We start from the raw sequence: 19,934 nt of genomic DNA on the forward strand, positions 1-19,934 counted from the left end.
CCCCCCCCCCCCCCCCCCCCCCCCCCCCCCCGCTCGAGGGAGCCTCCGAGAGTCGGGTCGTCGCTGACCGCAGGCTGCAAGAGCGGTTGATCTGGTGAGCGAGCACACCCACTTACCCAGCTGCTGAGTCAGGCTGTTCTCGCTCCCCGCTCGCCCGCCCGCTCGGGACATTGTGTTCCAGCCCCGGCGCGCTGGCACCGGGCCCAGGCGCTCACACCAGCCTCCTCGCCCTGTTTGTGCTAGCGGCTTGCGCTCGGCGCGCAGCCTCCCTGCCGCCGCAGCCCTGCGAGTGCGCGCTGGGGCCGGGCCAGGGGCGGCCGGGAGCCGGTGCGGAGCCCCGGAGACGTGCGCCCGGCCGGGGTGGGGCGGGGGGCCCCGCCGCCCAGCCCGGGCTCCAGCCTTACAGCACTCAGACCTCTCCATCCCCCACCTGCACCCCACTGTGGAAGCCCAGGCGTGTGCGGGGCCCGAGTGGCACAGCTGGGGAAGGGGGGCAGGTGTTGGTAGCTTCCCATGGGAGAAGGAGCCGCCCAGGCTGCCGCCCGAGCCCCACTAGCGCTCGGTCCAGTCTGGAGGATAGCTGCGAACGTGCCAGGCCCACACTTGGAAGACCTGGGATGCAGTCACGTGACAACGGAAGCCCGCTGGAGGGGGCCGATGCGAGCGATCCCCCGGAGGAGCCTGCTGGTGCCTCGGACCCCCTTCCCCGACCGCTCTTCACACCAGTCTGCAGACTGCAGGGATTCCCAGGGGTTGGCGAACCAAGCCCAGCCCTCTGAGATAGCTTGGGAAACCCCTGGCGGGGCGCCAGGAGTTCGAAGAGCCCGGGAGTGGAAGGCGGGGTGGAGGAGACGACCCCAAACTGGGACCTGACCCCTCCCTTTTGTTCCAGCCCCAAACCCGGATTTATTCAGAGCCACGTTTTCTCTTTACCCATCCGTCTACAGAAAGACGTCACCGAGTGCAGTTCCTGAAGGTTCCACGTCTCCAAACCGAGGAGGGGACAAAGGACTGCTCTCCTGGGCACCTACCATATGGAAGGCTCTTTTGGGTCCTGCTGAGGACGTCATTAGAAAGTTGAAGACCCAGCTCCTACGAGCCCTTTCATCTCCCACCTTCCAGCCTCCACAGGGTGCTGTGCCGTTTCTCCTGCCCCCAGTGCCCATCCTCCCAGTCCACCCATCTCTCAAGCTCCAACTCATAAAGCCTGCTTGAAACAGTGCCAGCCAAATCTGATTCCTCTCCCTCGAATGCCCAGCACATTCAGTCTGTACCTTTCTCACGGCCCAGCGTGTGGCCTGTCTCATATTCTAGTGATGTGTTTACTAATCCTGTTCTCCTAACCAGATTAAAAAGTCCTTGAGGCAGAAACAAAGTCGGCCTCTTGGAGGCCTCCCCCCATCACTTGAGCTCATCCCCCACAGGCCAAGCTTGGCACTGGAGTTGATGTCCAGTAAATGTTGGGTGTATTGAAATGATTTCCTGCCCTTGGGCAGGTTGCAGACCAGCTGAAGAGACAAACACACAGCCCGTGAGGTTAAATAATAACCCAAGACAGCAGGTGGTGAGTACCAAACGTTAAGAGCTATAGGGACTCAGGAAGGAGGTGGTGATATGGGAGAAAGATCCCAGGAGGTTCTAGGCCTTGAGCTGTGTGTGTGGAGGAGGAGAGACGAGGCGTGGAGGTGACTCATCCTGGTTGACATCACCACGAGCCAGCCTCTGTGCTAGCCACTTTCCATGCATTATCTCTAATATTCAGATGGGGGAGGAGGGTAGGTTTGGAAGGAGCGGAGGGCCTGGTGCCCAAGCCAGACCTGCCCAGAGCTAACCAGAGCATAGAGGCAGCCTTGGATCTGGGCTCCCCACCCTCTGTTCCCCGGCACTGCCTGTTCCCTGGCCTGCCACGCCTGCACAGTACACCCAAGAGAGCTGCCCAGCGCTGCCCAGCTCTGGAGGCACTCTGGTCCCACCCTGGTGAACAACTGGCTGTGTGATCTTGGGCAAGGCACTTCCTTCCCTACACCTCACTGCCATCTGGACCTTCCTTGCAGCGCTTATAGGCTGGGACTCTGAGTGAGTGTCCCAGGGGATGCTTGCCACCTCCCTCATGTTACCTGGGCTGCTGTGGCTGCCTACATTCCCCAGCCCCCCCAACCCCTCCAGCCCTCTCTCCCTCCCCCACTCACTGCTCCCTCCCAGTCTGGAGCTGCTGAGAGGAACACTGGGTACAGAGTGTGAGCAGGGATAGTAGGTTTCCTGTGGTTGCAAAAGGAACATCGGGACTTTCCCTGTGGTGCCCGAGCTGTGGGAGAAGTGGGGGAGGAGGAGGCAGGGCCAACCTCCAAGGAACCTCTGCTCTCTTCCCTCCCCTCCACAGTGCTCCCAGCTCTCCAAAAGGCTGGTACAGTTTGTTACGCTGGGGCCGGAATGTACCGTGTGTTTCATATGGCCTCTGTCCAGTCCTACACTGGCCGCTTTATATTTATACTTCCTTCTTCAGCTGTGGCATCCTGCTGTCAGTCAGTCACCCCTGCTCCCATCTGCCCACCTCCCACCTGGGCCCTGCACCCCACCATGAGTCAGTCCTTCGGTTCTAAACTCTTGTGGGAGGATGGTGTGGGGTGCAGAGAACACCGTGGAGGAGAGAAGTTGGACTCCAAAAGGGTAAAACCCCCAGTCCCCTTTCTCTTTCCCATCACCCAGCCCTGCAACAGCCTCCAAGGTCACGGACCCTCCAATTTGGGTCTAATGGCTCTCTGGGCCCTTGAGGTCGATTCACCACTCCTTGCCACTCTGCAAGCACTTCAGAAATATTCTTGAGCCCGGCTGGACAAGTGAGCTGAAGGCTCTATTTATGTTGCCTCCCCAAAAGCTTGGCAGACCTGTTAATCTGTGATCCTCCCCCATCAGTCACAGAGAACACGGCAGAGGTAGGGTGGGTGGGGGATCAGATACCCCCCCCCCCAGGAATCACACATTCCTAATAGAAGCTGCAAAATGGAATTTGACACTTGGTGACTTAATGATTTTCTGAGTCATGATCAGTTTAACTTCCTCAAAGTGGCTTCAACGTTCAGAGATTGATCTGGCCTTCCTTCCCTAGGAGCTTGTGATATTATTATTCACAATAATAGCGAGTATCGATTGCTACTGTGGACCAAGCATTGGGCTTAGGGCTTTATACACACAACTCATTTATTCTTTGCAACAACTCCAGGAGGTGGGCGCTACTGTTAGCCTCCTTTGACACTTAAGGAAACTGAGGCTCAGAGAAGTGACTGAGCTGGGATTCACAATTAACTCTACCATCAATACCAGCATTTCTAAATGTTCTGCCAGATGCCTAGCTCGTGTACCTCAAACTGTAAATCCTCCATTTCTCAGGCCTCCGTTTCTCAGAGTCTTATTGCTTTTGTCCTCACATGATTCCAGGAACTCTGCGTTCTTGGAGTCCATGCATGACCTGAGGTATAATCTGACAGCCAGAAAACTGTTTTCAGCCCATTGGACAGGCTGAAGTGTAGAGGTCCCGGAGGACCTCAGTGGTGGAGCTGGATGGTCAGGTTTGCTGGCCGAGGGGATCTTCAGTTGTCTTTCAGCCAGTTGGCAAGCCTGCTGCCACTCACCCCCTCACCTGGGAATAAACTTTGCCTTGTTGTATTGATCTGGCATCAAATCCAAAAACCAGAGGCTGGGGCTCTGACCTCGGGTCTGTCTGTGGCACTCAGTGACATGGGGGCATGTGAGCTTAGGGTACTCTCTCAGGGCCCATGCAGAGCAGGACGCTGGGAGAATCAGCATCATTATGTCCCTGGCATTTACGTCGGGCCATGTACATTTCACTGACAGGTCCTAACTCAGTGTGATCGTAATGTTTCTCTAAAGTAAGGAGACCAGTACTCACTTCCCTGATGGGAAAACTGAGGCAAGAGCAGCTCAGTTGCTCACCCAAGGGCCAGAAGCTAGGTTTGTGACTGTGATATCTTGGGTGCTGTGTTTCATAACACAGGGCCTCTTCTGAGCTAAGAGAGGAAGAGTTTCTCAAGATGTCCCAAAAATCTCGTGACATGTGTCCTTTCACCCAGCCTACCACCCTAGGAAGGGACCACAGCACCACATTGCCCACACCACCCTTATCTACCCCCGGAGGCTGAAGCAAGGGCACCAGACATCCTGTAGCGAGTCGGCCTGTCCCAGTCTCTGGCTTCCTGTCTTCTGCGGCTCTCATGGGCACATTTTGTCCCCTCTGAGCCCAGTTCTTCCTCTTTCATCCTTCTGTCTTTGCTCACTGAGAGCCCTGTTTATATGCCTCCATCCGTGTTTGCTTTTCATTTTTGCTGTTTACGTGTTCATTCTCCCAGGAAGTGTCCTAGGGTCCCCTCTGACACCGACTTGCTTCCAAGGAAGTGTCTTCCATTCCTACCCCCACCTGCGCACCTCACCCCTTACCTCCAGCTTCTGCCAGTGTCAGATGGCCGAGGTTCATGCATTCAGTGGGTACTTAATGAGCACCTACTGTGTGCTCCAGGAATTATGTTAATTCCCGGGGACCCAAAGTCTAAAAACTGTGCCAGAGCATCTATTAAGAACCTACAGTATGCAACAGGCACTGTGCTTCATCCAGGAGGGCACCAAAGCTGGTCATTGCCCTCAGGAGATCTCTGGGCTACTTGGGAACCTGCACAAAAATAGATCATGACAGTACCCTGGGAAGTGGGGGACTGGGTGTGGCCAGAGGGGTCAGGAAGGACTCCTGTGAGGAGGCTTGTCTTCAAGTCTGAGAGGAGCTAGCCAGGCAGAGCCAGGGTGCAGGGCGTTCCAGGTAGAAGGAGCAGGGTCTATAAAGGCACACCAGCGTGAAGCAGCCTGTGTTCTCCACTGGGCACTTTGAGTTGTTTGGTCTGGCCTGGACATGGAGCACAGGTTGGGGAACCCAGGGAGATGAGGCCACAGACAGACAGGCCCAGATGGTGCAGAACCTCATGTTCCAGCAAAAGGGTTGACCTTTATCCTGGAGCGGCCGGAAGCCCAAGCAGCCTCATGGCTCCCTGCAGCCTGGAAGCTCTAGGGCTGGGCCTGGGCCAGGCCCAAAGCCCTCTCTCGAGCCCTCATTAACCCACATTTACTGCCCTTTGGCTTAGTGAGGGCTGTGAGAGACACTGGAAAATAATGCTGTTTTTAAAGCATGATCATTCATTCATTCATAAATATTTAGAAAGCTCTGATGTTTGCCAGGTGCTGCTTTGAGCATTGGGAATGGGTCCTTAAACCCTACAGAGATCCCAGCTCTCAAGAAACTTATATCCTTGGCAGATGGAGAGGGAGGACAGGCCATAAACAAATAAACAAATAAAACAAATAAGTTAGCAAGATACTTTCAGATTATAAAAACAGAGTGTTGCAGTTGGGGGTAATGAGGTAGTCTGGGTAGTCAGGGAAGGCTGCGCTAAAGAAAGTTGCATTTGAGCTGAGACCGAGATGACAAGAACAAACCAGTACATGAACATCTGGGGCTGAAGATTCCAGACACAGGAAACAGCACGTGCAAAGGCCCTGAGGCAGTAAGGAGCCTGGAGTTTTCCAAGGTTTAGAAAAAATGCTGGATTCGAATTCATTACTCTACAGCAATTCTATGCAAGGATTATTGTACTCATTTTGTAGAGATAGACTGAGTCTCAGAATGGTCAAGTTTCTTGGCCAAAATCATAACTGATAGTAAAAATTTGTCTCTAAAGTCACTGTTTTTTTTTTCTTTCTAAGAAAGTATCACGTATGGCAACCATGTGTCCTAAATTATTTGGGAAGGCTCAATTTCCAAAAATTTGTCTCATTGTTCTCTGGACATTCATCTTGGACATTCTCTGTTCCAAATCATGACTTTCAGCCCTGTCTCTGCCATGTACTACCAGTGGGATCCTAGGACGAGCACTTTATCACCATAAGCCTCAATGTCATCATCTGTAAATAGGCAGTGTAATAATTCCAATGACACAGGCTTGCTGAGAGGATTAAATAAGATAATCCATGTAAGACAGCACAATGCCTGGAATACAACACACATTCATTTCATTCCATTCATGTTTTTATTGTTACCTGCTGAACGGTCCTGTCGCCATGTGAAGCCTCTGATGCAGGAGACAGCCAGGGGAGCTGTGGGAAGAGAGAGAGCAGGAGAGGGCTGCCAGGGGTGCCTCTTGCCTGTGCTCAGCTGCTTACTCCTTGAGCTGGGATCCCACACTGACACATCTTGTACTTCCCGTTTCCAGGGAAATTCCTCGCCACTGGACCGCACCCGCCCTTGAGGACCTCCCCATCTCTTTGGGCAGAGCAGAAGCCAGACAGAGCGGGGGGCTGTGAAGTGACAGTCTTCAGCCCTGTGTGTGCCAGGAGCCCCCAAGGGGCAGGCGCCACCCAGCAGGAGGACAGGAGGCCCCAGAGGGGAGAACGGTGTGGGCTGCTGGGACAGAGCTCTTCTCACTNNCGTGGAGTACGTGACGCCTGCCCTTCCAGCCTACACGCTCCAGTTAGCAGGACAGAGACCCCTCCCCACCCATCTCCAACCTTCCCCAGCTTCCTGCTGTGCTGGGAGGCCCTGTCGCCACACATAGACACACACACACATGCACACACACTCACGTTCACACTCATACTCACACCCCCCGCCCAGGCACCCCTGAGAGGACCAGCTGCAGCTGGGAGGTGGGGGTGGGGAGAGTACTGCCAGGGTTCTCAGATCCCCAGCCTCCCTCTCCCACCCCTCCCTTGCCCCCAACTGCTGAGCTGCTTCTAGGTTTAAAGCAAAACATGATTCTGTCCTTCCTGCGGCTCAGTGGCAGCAGCACCGCCTGGGATTATTTTTAGCATGGATGCAGGGAAGGCACATTTCTCCTTGACTTTCACTGGGGACATCCCCCACCCCCCAGCCAAGACTTGGCCTGGGGAGGCCAGTACGGAAACCCCCCTCCCAGAAAGGGGAAATGGGTGTGTTTTCTGTTCCTTCAGCTCACCAGAACAGGAGCTGTAGTCAAGCTTGGGGTTGCACTGATGGGAAATTTTAGGTTCCAAAGCCCATGAGTTCCACCCCATCTCTGTCTGTGTCCCCATACATCTGGGGAGCAGGAAGTGCATGGTGTCTGCAGCCAAGATGCCCAGTCTGTGGGTGTTGCAGCCCAAGGGGAGCCACCTGGTTCCAGACAGCACTGTGGACTACATGGGGGAGCCAGGCATTCTGGGTGGTGTTTACACGGGTGCTTGCTTTATTAATTCATTAAACTGAGCATGTCTGTTCTATATATTTCTCTGTACGTGTGTCTTTTAATTTAAAAAAAAAAAAAATTTAAGTAGGCTCCACGCCTAACGTGGAGCTTGAACTCACCACCCTGAGATCAAGAGTCCCATGATCCACTAAGCCAGCGAGGCACCTCAAGTATGTGTGTCTTTTAGATGCATTACTTTATTGAGGTATAACCTACATACAGTAAGAGCACAGAGCTTAAGTTTACAGACTGATGAATTTTGACAAGTGTATAGACCTGTGCAACCGTCACGTAAATCAAGATTTTGAACATTTTCCGCTGCCGTCGTATTCCCGAGTACCCCCCCAGCCAGTCCCCACCCCTGGGGGCAACCACTATCTGATTTCTACACCATAGGCTGGCTTTGTACATGTGTGCACATTTGTGTTTTACAAGGTTAAAAAAAATACAGCTGCTATCATAGAAGAGGGAAGTGGGCAATACAATCTTTACCATGAAAAGGGGGCCTCAAAATAGAAGGGTTATTTCTCTTTGAAAAAACTAAGGAATCGCTGGCATGGGAAACGGGAGATTCCAGGGCCAGCCCAACCTCTCAGGATTGGAACAGGAGGTCTGGGGACACTTCTCCTACAGAGAGGCAGTGAGCAGGGAGAGCAGGAGTGAGGGAGAGGCCTGCCAGGGCTCCTCCTGGGTCCATCCACCCCCTTGTTCTTCGTGAGGTCCTTGCCCCTCCTCCAGCCCCCTCACCACAGCACTTTTCTGCAAGGCCAAGGCTGCAAGGAAGGGCACTCTCAAGGGCATCCCCCCAGAGAGAGGGAGAAGTCAGGGCCTCCGTGCAGCTAGGTTATTTATCTCTCCTGCCCTCCCTTTCATGGTCTTTTTGATTTGGGGCCTCCTTCACCTTATGTTCTGCCCAGGGAGAGACCGAGGCTCTCAAGGCAGGTGGTACCAGAGTCACAGAGCTCATCGTTCCTTCTTTGTTTCATCTAAAAACACATATTTGAGCTTCTGCTGGGCGCTGAAGAAAGGAGGATGACTAAGACAAACGTCAGCTCACAAGGAGTGAAAGGTTGGCATTCCCAGGTGAGGCAAGGTCTTCCATCCCCTTCACGTTGGAGATGAAGGGCTCAGAGAGGCAAAGTGAGTTGTGCCAGATCACACAGCAAGCTGCTGACAGAGGGAGGTGAAGAACGGGGACCCTCCACTCAGGCCTCCCTCCTGGGGATGAGAAAGCGAAGGAAGCAAAATCAACAGCCTGACTCCCTGGCTTTCTTCCCCGCAGGCTTTCTGCAGGAGCAGAAAGAGCACTGACCTGGAAGTCAGGAGACCTCATTTCTGCTTCTAGGTCTGAGAAGCACTTCCTCTCTCTGGGCCCCGGGTTTTCTCCCATGTCCAGGAGGAAGGCTTTACATTTCCTTCAGCTCTTGTTTTCTCGCTTTCTCGAATGTACCCTGCATTTCCCCGCCTCGGTGCCTTCGCTCGGGTTTCTCTGCCTCCTGGAATGCCCCTCTCCCTCCCCCTCCCTTCCTCTGATATTCTCCTAGTCATCTCTGACCTAGTTCACATGCTGCCCCCTGAGGCCCTCACAGCATTTGGGCTCTATGGAGTGGCGTTCCCTATGTCTCTGCTACCAGAACAGACAGAGCCTCCCTCACGCTGCAACCCTCCCGTCCTAGGGCAGGGCCTGGCCACACCCCTGGAGGAGTGGGGTGAAGTCTTGCTCCCCGCAACCCCACTTCCACCTGCCCCTTTCAACTTTCCAAGATGGAGCTCATCCTTCCTCAGGGCCTCTAAGGGATTGTGCCTTCCTGCTAGGCAGACCAGGCCAACTTGGGGCATCAAACTGGGGCACTTCGGGCAAGGGTAGCCACCCTGGGAGGGGATCCCAGGAGGAATGAGGCCAGCCAGGGCCTCGGCCGGAAGAACGGCTGCCCCACCTCATCTGTCCCGTCCTCCACAAACACCTGGGAAGAAATCCTCCCTCACAACAAACATACGCTCCTGTTCCCACAACCACACCCAAACCCACTCCTACCTACCTGCCCACAGACAAACAACTTTACAAAGATGTACCCCTCCGCTCCCTCTGCTCCCCTGCCCCTTTCCTGGGCGGCACGGCGCAGGCGTGTACATTCATGGCGCATGCGCACATGCAGACGGCCCCTCCCACGGGGTGTATACGAGGGTAATGTGAGTGAAGGCGTGGGCAGGAGGCGCAGGCGTGTACATTCGTTGCGCATGCACACACGCCCCCGTGCCTACACATGGGTGTATACATGGGTAATGTGAGTGAACGCGTGGGCAGGCAGTGGTGCCCACATGCGCCTCGGGTGCACACACTCTCCCATGATGTGGGGCTCCGCTCCACCTTCAGCTCTCAGGTGAGCCCGCTCCTACTTGCCAGCCGAGGATCCTCCAGGGCAATGTGGGGTGAGGACAGTGCTCCATTGTTGGCTTCTGGCTGCCTCTGGATTGATCTCAAACTAGGTTCTTCTGTCTTAACTTCTCTTACTAATGAATGACCCCCTATGCGTAGCAGAGGTGTGGTGGGTTCGCTCTGGGCAGCACCTTGCCTGGCTGGCTGACAGAAATGGGGGTCGGGGGTGAGGTTTCCATCACTTCTGTAAACAGATGTCTCCAAGGAGCCATCGTTTTGCGGGGCCAGTCGATGTGAGGCTGATGTCATTGCTTTCACTGTCAGGCTCTTGCTTCCGTTCCACCCATTCTTCCCGTTGCTGCGGGGGCCTTGGGCTCTGCCTGCAGAGAGGTAGGCGGGCTTTGAAGAGGGCCCGGTCCCGAGGTTGATGTGGCAGCTCTGGGGCTGACAGCAGGGTCCCAGGCAGGCTGGCCCCCTTCAAGTGTGTGTGTGGGGGGGCTTCTCTTGGCCGCCTCCAGGGCAGCACAGCAGTAATCCAGAGAATGGTGAGGTGGAGTGGTTGCGTTTGACACAATTACCCAATCTAGGGGCTGGGCAGGGAGCAAGCTTGGATTCCGTGAAACCCAATTCAGCTGCAGTCACTGAGCACACAACATGGGCCTGGCGCCCTGCTGGGGTGGCTGGGGAGGGTGAGGGGGTGGATACAGAAATGAGTAAGACATAGCAACTGTCTTCTAAGAGTGCGTGTGTGCCTGGATCTCGTGGAACCACCACATGGGCAGAGCAACCTGGAGGGTGGAACTGGGGGGGCCACCCCCGGTCTGTCCTCTCCTACCGCATCCAGTCAGTCACCCGTCCCCTGGGTGATTCTTGTTCCATCTTTCTCATGCATTCTCTCCTTTCAGGGCTCACAGCCACGGCTTCAGCATCTCTTACCACCTCTCTCCCGGCGCTTCTAATTGGGGGAGGAGGTCCCACCTCCAGCCTTATATTATCCTTCACTCTGCTGCCAGAACCAGCTGCCTCAAACACACAGCTGATTTGTAACTGAGAGCCCTTCACTGGCTCACCGTCACTATCAGGATGAAGGTCCAAATGCGTGACGTTCGTGCATAGCATGCATGACCTCTGCCTCTCTCAGCCTGCCCTGCATTACACACTAGGTCTCGGCCTCCCTGTTTCCCTAACTTGCCATGCTGGTGTACACATCTGAGCCTTCATCTATGCTGTTCCTGTTGCCTGGAATGCCCATCCCCTCCTTGACCTAGAAAGGACCTCCTTATCTTTCTAGACTGAGGGGGTCTTTCTCGTTCTCTATTAGAACACATTTTAGGGGTGTCTGGGTGGCTCAGTTGGTTAAGTGTCCCACTCTTGATTTCGGCTCAGGTCATGATCTCAAGGTCGTGGGATCAAGCCCTGCATCAGACTCCCCACTAGGCATGGAGCCTGTTTGAGGTTCTCTCTCCCTCTCCCTCTGCCCCTCGCCCCCCCTCTAAAAAAAAAAAAACAGCACATTTTAACATAATGCTGACAATAATGATTTAAAAGCCAACATTTCTACATAGCACGCACAATTCTGACTACTTTACATATTACATATAAATAGATAATTATATTTATTAATATACGTTAATTCATTTAATCCTCACAACCTTGATAGGTAGTGTAATTATCATTTCCATCTTATAGGTGGGAAAACTGATACACAGAGAATTTAAGTGACTTCTTTACCTAAAGTGGCATGCCTGGGGCACCTGGGTGGCTGTCGGTTAAGCGTGGGCCTTCTGCTCAGGTCATGATCCAGGGGTCCTGGGACGGAGTCCCAAGTTGGGGTCTCTGCTTACTGTGGAGCCTGCTTCTCCCTCTGCCTCTCTCCCCTCACTTGTGCACATGCGTGCAAAAATAAATAAATAAAATCTTTTTAAAAAAGATTTTTATTTATTTATTTGACAGAGAGAGACAGCAAGAGACGGAACACAAGCAAGGGGAGTGGGAAAGGGAGAAACAGGCTTCCCGCCAAGCAGGGAGCCCGATGTGGGGCTCGATCCCAGGACCCTGGGATCATGACCTGAGCCGAAGGCAGATGCTTAATGGCTGAGCCACCAGGCGCCCCTAAATAAAATCTTTTAAACAATTTAAAAAAAGATAAAGTGGCTTGCCTAATAAGTGGTAGAGTGGGATTTACACACAGCCAGTTCAGCCTGAATCCATACAGTTCAGCCCCGCACTGCACTGCCTCACTAACCGTCTTAAATATTTGTCAACTTAGTAGCTTTTGAGCAACCAGATTCAGTTAATGTTTGATGAATGAATGAGTGAATGAACTCATTAAAATTTAATGAAACGAAGAAGTAGGGCTCATCTTCATTCATGTAAGATGTCTGCTATGCCAAAGCTATTTTATTTCATAGAACATAGAAAAAATTTTTCAAAATAGATTTTGAGAGTAAAATCCCATACACCCTATTTTCATTTTATCTTCTTGTTTTTTTACATGGAATTTATATGAATCTCCAAGCCTAAGTTTTTTCAAGTCAGTGAGGAGAGAGGTCCTCAAGACCCTCTAGTGACCTGCTTAGCATGACCTCCTGCCTATGACACAGGCAGGTGGCAGCCCCATACTGACAATCTCTGTGCTTCTGACGCCAGGGAGACAGCTCCCCTGAGAAGTGACCTAATGCCAAGTGAATTATGGCCGATGCTGAAAGAACATCCTATCTCAGCAACCGGGCCAGGGACAGAGTTGTTCCAACCAGGGATGTCTGTGAGGGCTTTCTGGAAGAGGTGAGATTTGGACTGAGTCTTGAAAGATGTTGATAATTGGAGAGAAGGGAGAAGGGCATGGAAGTCCAGAGAATGTTTGGACCCCCAGGTTTGGTGGTAGGGAAGAGTCAGGCAGCAAAGTAGGAGGCAAGAGAGGATTGTGGTGGGAGGTGAGACCACCAGGCAGGTAGGTAACCTTCACTTAGTGGGGTGGCAAGAGGCTGAAATTGCCTTCATGTCCACCCTGGTTGAGTGTACATTTTTGGACAAGTGGTTGATTTTTTTATTTTCATTTTCTGTCCTACATGTAAATTAAGCATTTAAACCTGGGGGAAAAGCTCAAACGAAAATCCCCAGGGCAGGAGAATGTGCTGACGCTACAATCTAGCGCAGTAGGCTCACCACCCAACCAGCCAACATCTTCGGTCTCCCGCCACTCACTTCTGAAAGGTGGCGGAGCTTAGAGGAAGAGCCACAGCTCTGGCGCTTGCTGGCTTGGTGGATATTTCACTTCTCTGTGCTACAATTGCCTTAGGTTGTTTTTGAAGATTAAATTAGTGAAGACACGTAAAGCATCTAGAACATGGCCCAAGTTCCAGTAAGTGCATGGTAGACATTAGCTAATATGAATACTGTAGCCAAGGTCTTCGTAACAATGCAAATTTCACTGGGTTAGCCCTCTGTTAGGCCACAGGATTTGGCCTTTGGTGCCACCTCTCTCTAGTCCCAGAGTTCTCCCACAGATGTGGTTCCTGCTGACCTAAGCAATACCCTCCTCACCCACCAAATGCCCAAGTCAGTCTCCCCCCTTTTTGCCCCTGCCCACGTAGGCCCACTAGGCTGATACATTGGCTTCTTGGGATACGATTAATTCTGATCTGTGCCCATTAGGCCTGGACAGGGAAGCAAAGCTGCAAAGAAACCTGAGTAAATGCTTTCTGGGAGTTCACAGGGCACCAGGCCAATTTCAGCTTGAGGGTCAGCCAGGTTCCAGGCATCAGAGCTAGGTCCCCAGAGGGTAGACATTGGTGCCTCTGTGTCTCCTCAGGGGCAGCTGGCTCCTAGTCCTGCATGTACCCAGGCTTTGGAAATACCTTTGGCTGTTTGCATGACAGGGTCAGAGGAGCATCCAGCTATGCAGCGACAGCCTGAAGATCTCTGAGAACTAGGTTGGGGTAGGATACAAATCTGGCTCTTCCCAGCAAAGGGGCAGGTAGAGAGGGGATTAGCTTGTAAAACAGAGCCTGGGCCCTTTCCCCATGCCAGGCCCAACTGGTTGCAAACTGAGAGGGCCTTGACAGTTCTCTTTGAACTGTCTGGTTCACCTTCCCCCATATCTTGCCCTTCTCACCCACTTCTGGGACTTTCTGCCAACACCTCCTACCCTGCAAAAGCTTGCTCTTAAATCCCAGGAACCAAGAGTTTCTCTCGATCACTGTGTGTTTGTTTTCTTGGCTTTTGTTTTTTAACAAGTTGTGCTGTGGTGAGATTTCTCATGTGTTTATCCTGCGTGTGGTGCCTTCATCAAATTTGGAACAGTTTCAGCCATAGCTTATTCTAAATGGCTTCAGTATTTCTTCTGTCCCAGCCACCATTTCTCAAAGATGGTCTGCGCTGGACCACCTGGGGGTTTGCTAACAACGTCCCACCCAAATAAGAATCTCCCAGCAACTCAGGGTCTGTGTTTCTAGCAAGCTGCAGGCTGTCTTAGGCCCACTGTACCAAGACCACTCAGCCAGGACTGTGGGTGCTTTAGGGTTAGGGCCTGGATGTCACTCACTTCTGTATCCCCAGTCTCCATGGGGCCTGTTTGTTGAATGGAACATTCACTGGGGGCTGAAGCCAGCAAAACTGAGGCCACCTCCCTTCCCAGGGTCCTAAAGTCCCGATGCCAAAAGGAGGACGCTCAGACCATGAATTTCAGGCATCAGCCGGCAGAGGAAAGAAACTCTTTGGGGGCTTTGAGGGACTCCCCCAAATTCACCAAAGAGGCCTTCAGGGAAAGCACTCGTGCTGACTTAACCACACCGGACCTCTGTTCTCTGTAAAATGTGAGCATTTCTGTGGTGAGGGTTGAGGTGATGAAGTCAGCCTCAAAGTTCGAAGTTCTGGGTGTCACACTTCTCTTTGGGGTTAGAGGTAGGGGAAAAAACAAGTGAGCAGGCGAGAAATTATTACTTGCAAGCTACTTCCTAGAAAATACAGAGAGAAAGAGACAGATAATGTACCAGGGTACTAAATAAGCACACAGCTTGCGTGTGGGGGCTAGATCAACTTTACTGAGGTGGAATTGACATACAACACAGTGTAAACCTGGAGGTGCATCGTTGGATGACTTTTGACAAACGGGTTTACTTGTGTAACCTCTATCACAATATAGATCCTTTCCATCACTCTAAAAGTTTCCTTCTTCCTTTTTGCAATCGATCTATCCCTACCTGGCTCAAGGACCCCCAATCTACCTTCTGCTGCTTTGGATTAGATTGGCATTTCCTAGAATTTCGGATACAAGGAATCGCACAGTATGGACTCTTTCCTTCCGGCTTCTTTTCCTCCACATAATGTTTGTGAGATTTGTCTGTGTTTTCGCTCCTGTTAGTTCTCTGTTCCTTTTCACTGCTGTATTGTGTTCCGTTGTATGGCTGCGTCACAATTCGTTCACCCATTCTCCTGTTGATGAAGATTATGGTTGTTTGTAGTTCAGGGCTATTGCGAAAAAGTTGCTGTGAATATTCTATAACTCTTTTTGTGAGCATGTTTATATTTCTCTTGGGAGCAGAATTGGTGAGTTATATGGTAAGTTTATGTTTATATTTTTGTTTTTCATTTAAGTAGGCTCCACACCCACCCATCATGGAGCCCAACACAGAGCATGGACTCAGAATCCTGAGATCAAGACCTGGGCTGAGATCAAGAGTCGGCCGCTTAACCCCCTGAGCCACCCAGGCGCCCCAGTAAGTGTAGGTTTACCTTCAAAAGAAACTGCCAAATTGTGTTTCAAAGTGGAAGTGTATGTTCCTGCCAGCAAAGTGTGAGAATTCCAGTTGTTCTGCACCTTTGCCAGCTCTTGGTGGTGTTGGTCTTTTTTAATTTGAGCAATTCTGGTGAGGCATGTAATGGTCTCTCACTGAGGTACACATACACCACCCCTCGGAGCCCTTCTGGAACCATTCCTCCTGCCCGCACACTTCTCCCCAGCGGCTCCAACCATTTATCTGTTTCCTCCATGCTCTAGGCCCCTTCTCTGGAACTCTCATCCTCTTGAAATTTTTATAACTGACCCCTTCTCATCATTCAGGTCTCAGCACAAATGTCACCTCCTCAAAGCCTTTCATCCCCCTCTCCCCCCTCTAACGGTGTCCTCAACACTTTTTATCTCTTTTACCCTGTTTGTGTTCTTTGTAGCAGTGAGCCTTATCTGAGAGAATCTGATTTGTCTACTTGTTCTCTGCCCCATGAGAACCTTAACTCCGTGAACAAAGGTGTCTTGTCTGTTTTATTTACCTAGAACAGTGCCTGATAGATAGTAGATGTTCACTATATGGCTTTGCTGTCCAAAGTATGCATTCAGCATATTGGCCTTTGAGGTCCTGGGAACTAAAGGTACACACATCAACAAAATACAAATATTTAAAACATAAATTATTTGTATTGTCTGGGACATATTTTGCATGTAAATATGCTTCGAAATCTAAAAATAGAAAGAAATAGGAAGAAAATTGACCATAGTCTCACCAAATTACTGTGGTTTAAAAGTGTAAAACATTTCATATTATTAACTAGTTTTAGATTTCTTATTTTTTTGGTTTTTTTGTTTTGTTTTGTTTTGTTTTTCTAAAGATTCCATTAATTTATTTGACAGAGAGAGAGGCAGCCAGTGAGAGAGGGAACACAAGCAGGGGGAGTGGGAGAGGAAGAAGAAGGCTCCTAGCAGAGGAGCCTGATGTGGGGCTCGATCCCAGGACCCCGGGATCACGCCCTGGGCCGAAGGCAGACGCTTAACGACTGAGCCACCCAGGCGCCCCTAGATTTCTTATTTTTTTAAAGTTAGCTTTTGAATAAGCAATATTTGCACATAGAAAAAATTCAAACAGTATATCCTTCCAGAAAAGGCTGCTCATATACAGACGTAGATATATCTATTTGCATTTTTTCCCCCCAAATAGCACCATACTGCATACCTTGCTCTGCACCTTGCTTTTTTCACTTAGCAATTTATCTTAGGAATCATTCCACATCAATAGGTGTATCATTTAAGACTAGATTTAGCTGTGAGGGACAGAAAATTCCAAATATCAGTGCTTTGTAAGATTAGACATTGTTTTCTCTCTCATTAATAAAATCTAGAAGTAAGTAGCCAGGCAACACTAGGACCCGACAATGATCAGACTCTTTCTGCCCTTTGCTGTGCCATCCTTGGCGTGGGGCTCTACTTCATGGTCCAAAGTGGCTGTCTGAGCTCCACTCTTTACAGCAGTAACAGAAAAGGAAAGAGAGGGATATGCTTCCTTCTCTTAAGGATACTTCCTATGACATTTCTGCTCAACTCTCATTGGCTGGAACATAGGGACACACCTAGCTCTAACGGAGGCTGGGAAACATTTTTTTTTTTTTTAAGTTGGCTCCATGCCCAATGTGGGGCTTGAACTCATGACCCTGAGATCAAGACTCACATACTGTACCAACTGAGCCAGCCAGGTGCCCCTGGGAAACATTCTTTATTCCAGGTAGCCACGTACCCTGTTGAAAATCAGGAGATGAGGGGAATAGATATTTTTTTATAAAGATTTTATTTATTTAAGAGGGAGGGAGAGGGAGAGAGAGCATGAGCTGGGGGAAGGGGCAGAGAGAGGAAGAGGGATAAGCAGACTCCCCACTGAGCAGAGAGCCCGATACGGGGCTCAATCCCAGGACCCTGAGATCACAACCTGAGCCAAAGGCAGGTGCTTAACCAACTGAGCCACCCAGGCGCCCTGAGGAGAATGGATATTGGGGTTGTTCAAAAAAATTGAATTTTTTATAGCCAGCTGTCCAACAAAAAGTGGGAGCCCTTCGCCAAGCCTCATGTTTTGCACTGCCAAATTGAAGTCTCCCTTGGGTGTGTGATTGGTAGAGTTGGGTCAAATGTCCATGTTCTAGTTGCCAGGGAGGCTGGGCATTTGAGTTCTGACTTCCAGGTTGAGGACAAAACTCATAATAGGGGAATTCTCCCAAATATAGAAAAGCCACTTAGAATATGGACCAATCCTCCTGTCAAAGACAACTACATATGCTAGATTTTTAAATATTAAATTATTTTTAAATCTTTTTTTTTAAAGATTTTATTTGTCAGAGAGAAAGAGAGAGAGAGAGGGCACAAGCCGGGGGAGGGAGCAGGCAGAGGGAGAAGCAGACTCCCTGCTGAGCAGGGAGCCGAATGTGGGACTTGATCCCAGGACCCTGGGATCACGACCTGAGATGAAGGCAGACACTTAACCGACTGAGCGACCCAGGTGTCCCAAAATATTTTTAAATCTTAATCTTAAAAGCATCAAAATCTAACAAGATAGTGAGGAATTACTGAACGAAGATACATGAAAAGATAGGAATCCAGAGAGATCGGAGTTGCCAGATAAAATACAGAACTTCCAGTTATATTTGAATTTCAGATAAGCAACAAATATTTTTTTTTAGTGTATGTCCCAGTCAAATTTGAATTTCATATAAACAACAAATTGTTTTTTAGTATAAGTGTGCCCATGCCATACTTGTGAAATACTCATACTAAAAAGTGGTTTGTTGTTTATTTGAAATTCAAATTTAACTGGATGTCCTGTATTTTTATTTATTAAAGCTGGGCAACCCAACCAGAGAAGTGAGTCCAGCCCTTGGGGCTGCTTTTGTCCACGGGTGTTTGCCAATTTGAGTCATCAGAGAGGTTGAGCTGTGGTTTTGAAAGCTTATTAGGATTAGGGGTACAAAATTGGAATGCAGGGCCTACGAAGGTTGGAGACTCTGATAAACCACCCCTGTGGTAGACTATTACTTCGATAATCCCCCGTGAACCATGGCGATGGGTGTTCACGCTCCGTGTACTCCCCTTGACCCTGGGCTGGCTCTGTGACCCATTTTACCCGATAGAATGTGATGGAAGCAATGTTGCACCTGGTCCAACTGAAGCCTTAAGAAGGCGGCTTCCATATTTTGACTCTGGGGGAAGCCACTTACCATGGAGTAAGTCCAACTACCATAACAAATGGGAGTTAACTAAGGAATTGTGATGTGTACCCAGCTGGATTTCAGAATTGCTACGGACTTGTGGCTGCTACGGTCTGTCAGTTCCTCCTTTTTGAACAGGAATATTTTTTGGGATTTTCCTTTCTCTGCCCCACTGTTCCTGTGCGGAGCAGGTAACTTGTCTCTTTAGTTCAAAGGTTGTCAGATCCAGAAGAGGATAACTTGAGAAATCTCAGTCATACCTAAGGCTTGATTTAGGTGATGAAATTATGACCTCAAACCCAATCCTAGTAGAAAAATGGGGTGAGATTTTGGGGGGTCTTAAGAGGTGGTGAGTATATTTTGCATGGGGGAGGAAGTGAAACATTAGGGAACAGAGGGAAGACAGATAGATAGATATTTTGGTGGCCCCCAGTAAACCATATATCTGTATTCACATCATTATTAGTTCCCTCCCCTTGAATCTGGACTGGACTCTGACCTGCTTTCACCAACAGAACATAGTGGAAATGACACTGTTGGTTCCAGATCTAAACCTTAGGAGGCCTGGCGGCTTCCACATTTGCCCTTTAGAGGAAACCATTCACCATGTAAAAGTCCAATTATCTTGAGACAACCATACTATGACAAACCCAACCTATCCTCATGGAGAGACCATATGGAGAATCAAGGACCCTCGCCAACATCCTAGCTGAGGTCCCACTTGCTCTCCATGTGAGTAAGGCCATCTTGGAAGTAGATCATTCAGGACTGGTCAAGCTGCCCCAACTGATGCCACACAGAGACCAGTTGTCCCTGCTCCAAACAGCAGAATCGTGAGCAACTAAATAGAATAGTTTTTAAATTTACTTTAATTTTAATTTTATTTTTAAAAAAATATTTATTTTTGGGGGGGAGGGGCAGAGGGAGAGGGAGAAAGAGTCCCAAGTGGACCTCATACTAAGCACAGAGCCTGATGTGGGGCTTAATCTCATGACCCTAAATCATGACCTGAGCTGAAACCAAGAGTCACTTGCTTAACTGACTGAGCCACCCAGGTGCCCCTAGAATAATTATTGTTTTAAGTCAGGAGTAAGCAAACTATAGCCCATAGATGACTGCCTTTTGTCTTTCTTTCTTTCTTTCTTTCTTTCTTTCTTTCTTTCTTTCTTTCTTTCTTTCTTTCTTTTCTTTCTTCCTTTCACAGCTTTATTGAAATACAATTAATTCACATACCAATTTACCCATTAAAAAAAGATTTTATTTATTTATTTGAGAGAGAGAGATAGCAAGAGAGAGCACAAGCAGGAGGAGGGACAGAGAGAAAAGGAGAAGCAGAC

General features: G+C 50.1%; 2 long non-coding RNA genes across 2 annotated transcripts in view; one reads left to right on the plus strand and one right to left on the minus strand.

Annotated features, from left to right (window-relative positions):
• LOC103665455 overlaps window positions 1-1,221 on the plus strand; it is a 4,412-nt gene extending 3,191 nt beyond the window's left edge. Inside the window, exon 3 of the long non-coding RNA XR_569292.2 lies at window positions 948-1,221. This is a non-coding gene — a long non-coding RNA (uncharacterized LOC103665455). The remainder of the gene's footprint in view (window positions 1-947) is intronic.
• Window positions 1,222-7,436: 6,215 nt separating this feature from the next.
• Window positions 7,437-9,397, minus strand: LOC103665456. The gene is made up of 2 exons (XR_005838860.1): window positions 9,299-9,397; window positions 7,437-8,477 (listed from the first exon to the last, which is right to left on the minus strand). It is a non-coding gene; the product is annotated as an uncharacterized LOC103665456 (long non-coding RNA).
• Between the last annotated feature and the right edge of the window lie 10,537 nt (window positions 9,398-19,934).

This window comes from Ursus maritimus, unplaced genomic scaffold, assembly GCF_017311325.1.
Source record: "Ursus maritimus isolate PB19 unplaced genomic scaffold, ASM1731132v1 scaffold_30, whole genome shotgun sequence".
Taxonomy (NCBI): domain Eukaryota; kingdom Metazoa; phylum Chordata; class Mammalia; order Carnivora; family Ursidae; genus Ursus; species Ursus maritimus.